Source organism: Sciurus carolinensis, chromosome 5 (genome assembly GCF_902686445.1).
Source record: "Sciurus carolinensis chromosome 5, mSciCar1.2, whole genome shotgun sequence".
NCBI lineage: Eukaryota > Metazoa > Chordata > Mammalia > Rodentia > Sciuridae > Sciurus > Sciurus carolinensis.
Genome location: NC_062217.1, coordinates 59,271,649 through 59,276,660, shown reverse-complemented (window position 1 = coordinate 59,276,660; position 5,012 = coordinate 59,271,649).

Below are 5,012 nucleotides of genomic sequence, written 5' to 3'. Positions count from 1 at the left end.
TGTGAGATGGGCATTAGCTTTTGGGGGATAAGGGCAGAATGTTGTGTTTTTAATATGAGGTGTCCCCAAAAAACTCATGTGTGAGACAAAGCAAGAATATTCATTGGTGAAATTATTGGATTATGAGAGCTGTAACCTAATCAGTGGCAAAATACTCTCAAGTATTTACTGGGTGATAAATGTAGTCAGATAGTACATGGCTAGAGAAACTAGTCACTGGGAGTGTGACAGTGGGATTTGTGTTTAGTACTTGTGACAAGAGTTGTCTCTGCTTTTTTGTGCCATGTCTTAAACTGCTTTCCATCATTATGCCCTTCTGACAGGAAGTTTCGCCTCCCCTAGGGTCCAGAGCTACGGAATCAACTGACTATGGACTGAGACCTTGAAAATCATAAGCAAATATCATATTTCTTTCTCTTTGTTGTTCTTGCCAGGTCTTTTGATCACAGTGATAAAAAAAGCTAACTAAAACAATTGAATATGTTGAATCATTCTGGTTCATGGTATACAACACTTTTAATGTGTTGTTGAAATTGTCTGCCAGTGTTTTGTTGAGGATTTTTGAATCTATTCTCATTAAGGATACTGGGCAGTAATTTTTTTATATAACATCATCGGACTTTGCTATCAGTGGAATATTGGTCTCTTACAATGAGTTTAGAAGTAATCTAGTCACTTGAACTTTTGGAGAATATGATTACAATTGGTGTCATTCTTCAAATATTTGATAGCATTCAACCCTGATGTCATCACATCCTGTCCTGTTCTTTTTTCACTAGAAGTTGTTGTTCCTTTTGCTTCAGACATTTTCCCAGTGTGTCACATGACCTTGAAATACATAATTCCCCTTCTTCTTGCTCCTCCTCCTTTTCCTCTTCCTCCTCCTCCACTGCTTCTTCTTCTTCTTCTTCTACTTATCGTCATCATCATCATCATTGTTGATTTAATTTCATGTTAGGTCTGTTTAGAATTTCTATTCATTATTTAATTTTGGTATCTTGTAAGTTTCTAGATACTTATGCATTTCTTCTAGGGTATCCAATTTCTTTGCATATGATCTTTTCGGTTCCAATGATATCAGCTGTAATATTTGTCTCCTCTTTCATTTCAAGTGCTATTTATTTGATACTTCTTTTTTCTTAGTGTAGGTAAAAGTTTGTCAATTTCATTTATTTTATTTAAAAAACAACCTAGTGTCTTTATTTTGTTTATTTTTACAATAGTATTTATTATTATTTCTCCATCTGCTATTTTTTGTTTTAATTTGTTCTTCCTTATCTAATTCTTTGAGATAGAACATAAGGTTGGGCGCGATCCAAGATGGCGGCCTAGAGGGAGACTGCACCCCCTGTCGCTCCAGAACCCAGGAGTTAAGAAGGGGAGGCATTGAGAGACTCGGACTGAAATAGAGCCACGGGTGAGTCTGCCCACTGGGTAAAGCTCGGCCCGGGGGGCAGGCCCAGATAGAGGTGGCTTATTGGAGCCAGGCAGGGCAGCTAGAGTCTTCCCAAGGTAGCCTTCCACACTCCGGCAGTGAGCTCCTCCCATACGGCCAGCTGCACGGTGCGGGCCCACAGTGAGAGCATTTCAGCACAGAGCCAGTTCCAAATCGTGGAACCAGTAGGGGACTAGGGGCAGTTTTCTTCGGATACGCTGCTTTATCAGATTCCTCCAAGACATCAGGCTACTGAAGGCTGGGAGGTGATACACTGGAAATCTACCGGGACACTATAAGCCAATAGCGGAAAACTGCAATATCTCAGGGTCCCACTGACAACTGACCAATATGAGAAAACAAGGGAAGAAAATGTCCCAAACAAACCTAGATACTACATCAATAAAACCCAATGACAGCACAGCAGAAGAAATGTCAGAAAGGGAGTTCAGAATGTACGTAATTAAAACGATCAGGGAAGCAAATGAGGACATGAAAGAGCAAATGCAGGCATTGAAGGAGGAGATGAAAGAGCAAATGCAGGCATTAAATGATCGCACCAATCAACAGTTAAAAGACCAAATACGGGAAGCAAGAGATCATTTCAATAAAGAGTTAGAGATACTGAAAAAAAAACAAACTGAAATACTTGAAATGAAGGAAACGATAAACCAAGTTAAAAACTCCATAGAAAGCATAACCAATAGAATGGAGCACCTGGAAGACAGAACCTCAGACATTGAAGACAAATTATGTAATCTTGAAAGCAAAGTTGGCCAAACAGAAAAGATGGTAAGAAATCATGAACAGAAACTACAAGAATTATGGGATATCATGAAAAGGCCAAATTTAAGAATTATTGGGATTGAGGAAGGCTTGGAGAAACAAACCAAAGGAATGAGCAATCTATTCAATGAAATAATATCAGAAAATTTCCCAAATCTGAAGAATGAAATGGAAAACCAAATACAAGAGGCTTATAGAACTCCAAACATACAAAATTACAACAGACCCACACCAAGGCACATTATTATGAAAATACCTAACATACAAAATAAAGACAGAATTTTAAAGGCCACGAGAGAAAAGAATCAAATTACATTCAGAGGGAAACCAATAAGAATATCAGCAGATTTTTCAATCCAGACCCTAAAAGCCACAAGGGCCTGGAACAACATTTACCAAGCCCTGAAAGAAAACGGATGCCAACCAAGAATCTTATACCCAGCAAAACTTACCTTCAAATTTGACGATGAAATAAGATCCTTCCATGATAAACAAAAGCTAAAGGAATTTACAAAAAGAAAGCCAGCATTACAGAACATTCTCAGCAAAATATTCCATGAGGAAGAGATGAAAAACAACGATGCAAATCAGCAACAGGAGGCACTAGCCTAAAGGAATAGCCAAATAAAGGAGAAACCAAATCATGCCAAAAACAAATATGAGTCAATTGACTGGGAATACAAATCATATCACAATAATAACCCTGAATGTTAATGGCCTGAATTCATCAATCAAAAGACACAGACTGGCAGATTGGATTAAAAAGAAAAATCCAACAATATGCTGCCTGCAAGAGACACACCTCATAGAAAGAGACACCCATAGACTAAAGGTGAAAGGATGGGGAAAAACATACCATGCACACGGACACAGCAAAAAAGCTGGAGTATCCATCCTCATCTCAGATAATGTGGACTTCAAACCAAAACTAGTCAGAAGGGATAAAGAAGGACATTACATGCTGCTTAAGGGAAGCATAAATCAGCAAGACATAACAATCATAAATATCTATGCCCCGAACATTGGCTCATCCACGTACGTCAAACAAATCCTTCTCAATTACAGAATTCAAATAGACCACGACACAATCATACTAGGCGATTTTAACACACCTCTCTCACCACTGGATAGATCGTCCAAACAAAAATTGAATAAAGAAACTATAGATCTCAACAACACAATCAGCAATTTAGACTTAACAGACATATATAGAATATACCATCCAACAAAGAACGAATACACTTTCTTCTCAACAGCACATGGATCCTTCTCTAAAATAGACCATATTTTATGCCACAAAGCTACTGTTAGCAAATACAAGAAGATAGAGATACTACCTTGTACTCTATCAGATCATAATGGATTGAAATTAGAAATAAATGACAGAATAAAAAACAGAAACTTCTCCAATACTTGGAGACTAAATAATACACTATTATACAATGAATGGATAACAGAAGACATCAGGAGGGAAATAAAAAAATTCTTAGAAGTTACAAGAACAAAGACACATCATATCAAAATCTCTGGGACACTATGAAAGCAGTACTTAGAGGAAGATTTATTTCATGGGGTGCATTCAAAAAAAGAAGTAGAAATCAACAAATAAACGACTTAACACTGCAGCTCAAAGCGCTAGAAAAAGAAGAGCAGACCAATACCAAAAGTAGTAGAAGACAGGAAATAGTTAAAATCAGAGCCGAAATCAACGAAATCGAAACAAAAGAAACAACTGGAAAAATTAACAAAATGAATAGTTGGTTCTTTGAAAAAATAAATAAAATTGATAAACCCTTAGCCACACTAACAAAGAGAAAGAGGGAGAAAACTCAAATTACTAAAATTCGGAATGAACAAGGAAACATCACAACAGACACGAGTGAAATTCAAAACATAATTAGAAGCTATTTCGAAAATCTATACTCCAACAAAACAGAAAACCTCGAAGACATCAACAAATTTCTAGAGACATATGAATTACCTAAACTGAACGAGGAGGACATACACAACCTAAATAAACCAATTTCAAGCAATGAAATAGAAGAGGTCATCAAAAGCCTACCAACAAAGAAAAGTCCAGGACCAGATGGGTTCTCAGCCGAGTTCTACAAAACCTTTAAAGAAGAGCTCATTCCAATACTCCTCAAACTATTCCATGAAATAGAAGAGGAGGGAACCCTCCCAAACTCGTTCTATGAAGCCAATATCACCCTGATTCCTAAACCAGACAGAGACACATCGAGGAAGGAAAATTTCAGACCAATATCCTTAATGAACATCGATGCAAAAATTCTCAACAAAATTTTAGCAAATCGCATACAAATATATATTAAAAAGATAGTGCACCACGATCAAGTAGGTTTTATCCCAGGGATGCAAGGTTGGTTCAACATTCGAAAATCAATAAATGTCATTCACCATATCAACAGACTTAAAGTTAAGAATCACATGATTATTTCAATAGATGCAAAAAAAGCATTCGATAAAATACAGCATCCCTTCATGCTCAAAACACTAGAAAAAATTGGGGTAGTGGGAACATTCCTAAACATTATAAAGGCAATCTATGCTAAGCCCATGGCTAATATCATTCTAAATGGTGAAAAACTGAAAGCGTTCCCCCTAAAAACTGGAACAAGGCAGGGATGCCCTCTTTCACCACTTCTATTCAACATCGTCCTTGAGACTCTAGCCAGAGCAATCAGACAAACCAAAGAAATTAAAGGGATACGAATAGGAAAAGAAGAACTCAAACTATCCCTGTTCGCTGATGACATGATTATATATTTAG